The 2,385-nt window shown below is 30.6% G+C and overlaps 1 long non-coding RNA gene across 1 annotated transcript; it reads left to right on the forward strand.

Moving 5' to 3' along the window:
- The first annotated feature begins 260 nt into the window (after positions 1-260).
- On the forward strand, positions 261-1,494 carry LOC120349456. The gene is made up of 2 exons (XR_005570358.1): positions 261-599; positions 1,086-1,494. It is a non-coding gene; the product is annotated as an uncharacterized LOC120349456 (long non-coding RNA).
- The last annotated feature ends 891 nt before the right edge of the window (positions 1,495-2,385 follow it).

Consider the following 2,385-nt stretch of genomic DNA (forward strand, 5'->3'; position numbering starts at 1 on the left):
TCATCCGCTAGATCGGGCGAGTGTCCACTTTCATCATCAGCTGAAGTCACCATGATTTCAGTTCCAGTTTCGAATCAAACTAATTCGCTTCGCAACCAGTTCTATTCAATTATTTATTGTTGATTAGTGCATTCCGAATTTTCAAAAATGCTTGAAGATGACTGTGGTATTCCAAGTGAAATTTTAAAAGAATCTGAAATCCTGACTGCAAATCTTCTACCACTAAAATCAAGAGATAGGTACGATAGCTTAACTGTACCAAAAATTTATTAATTACTTAATTTTATTTTATTTATTTTATTTTCTCCTTATTTGGACATAACTTTGAATATCCATTTATTAAATTTCTAGTTAATAATTTTGATTTGTTGGATTGGTACAACTGGACGAAGCCTTGTCGGTTGACCAGCCAGCGATTTCCTTTTTCTTCTTGTTCTAAAATACCTAGCTGTGGCATCTCAAAATGTAGCATGTGATTTGAATTATGAAATATCTAAATTTTTTTACTACAAAATTTTTCTTTTAAATTATGCTAAAGTAGCATAAAAAGTAAATCTACAATGCCTGATTGAATTTTATATTTGAATAACCCCAGTTGGGTAAGTTGTACTTGTAACTGTCTCTATGTTGTAGGTTATTCTGCTATTCTATCGAAAATCTCATATTTGCCTAGTTTTTTAATTAATTAATTCTTTATCATCTATAAATTCAATATAAATTTGATTACATCCTATTTTGAAATTTATCAAATAACGTAAAGAAGCTGTTAGAATTTGAATCAACTTTATCCCTCCATGTGTAACTGATTTAAGCCTTCTGATATTTTATAATTTCCTTTTTGTTATTTTATTCATCTGAACTATTTTGCTTACTAATTTTACCGTATTCCTCTGAGATTTATTATTATTAAATTATTTGAGATTTGTCATAATAATATTTTATTACCGCTGTTCTTACGGTACCATGTTTCTACAGAATGTATCCTGTAATTAACCTGTCCAACATTGCATGTTAACCACTCTGGTTAACATCAACATGATGCTTGTATCTATTAGATTTTATTCTATTTCTTTTGTTCCAAACAGGTTTTTTTTTTATTTTACCATTAATTTTGAATGACCGGACAAATATAATACCAGGATAAATACAGGATGAAGGAGACTACACATTTTCCATAAACTCAAGCAAATTCAACCAAATATTTTGGAATTCCAGTACAGTATGAAAATTAAATTTCAATTTACAATTCGAAGTGGGGTAAGCAGAACACTTGTTTTACAATTCGGCTTCTAATTCAACCAAGTCCATCGAATTTTATAAGTTTCAAACTTCGTTAATCGTCGCTTATCTACGATTCCACATCACACTGAAGCTTCAGTTGTAGGCCTACCGGGTTACTAACATAGATTTAATAATCAAAACTTGTAAACTGAATATTTTGTAACTTCAGAAATGAAATTGATTTTTATGTTGAAAATATAAGATTCAATCGGACTTGGCTTAAATTTTATTTCAACCAGGATTGCCAAAATATTCACTGGCCCTCATGACCAGCATTGCTTCCTACTTGTTAGGCAGTCTTATTTGAGATTACTCAAATAGGGTTGGTTACAATTGGTAGCGGACCGTGGTTCTAATGTGGTTCTGCCTTTTAATTTATATGGAAATCTTGGTTGAAATTGAAGTATAATTTATTTAGTATGGTTACTGAGAGAGAGCTTAGTACTGAGCAATTATTTTCATGATTTGTATTTTGTACCGTATTGAATTGTTTCACTTGCTATAACCATCGATTTTGTAATCATGGAAAAACTAAATCAGACTATTTCTGATGAAATTGATCTGAGTAAATTTTTAACTCAGAGAATTATTCCTGATTATCTTGTGAAACCTAACCTTGTTTTTGAACTCATGACCTTGGGAGAAGACTTGTCAAGTCTTGAGTCATGCAATGTGAGTAATCTTAGATCTAGCTATCGTTCATTAGCAGGTAATAGTACCAATCAAATTATTCATAATTGTCAAGTTATAATGAGTCAGTCAATTGTCTTAGAGAAAAACTTCCAAAAGTAATGGAACTTATTGACACTGTACAAAATGGTGTGCAAACTGGATATTACAGAACTGTAATCAGAGCTAATGTAGTAAAATTGAGTCAATATTTATGCATTATTTAAATAGGATGAAACAAATTATTGTATTTTTACAAACTGAGAGTGAAGAAACTTTTGTCTTAACTGAAAATTTGGATGAGCTTTCGAAATTTGCAAAACATTTTATTGATTGTTATAATAGAATTATTGAACTACAAAGCTTGATTGCTCCATCTAGACCACCATCACCGAATCCAGCTGCTTTACTGGAACCTTTTCCTAGTCAATCTAA

Source organism: Nilaparvata lugens, chromosome 1, assembly GCF_014356525.2.
Source record: "Nilaparvata lugens isolate BPH chromosome 1, ASM1435652v1, whole genome shotgun sequence".
NCBI classification, from domain to species: Eukaryota; Metazoa; Arthropoda; class Insecta; order Hemiptera; family Delphacidae; genus Nilaparvata; species Nilaparvata lugens.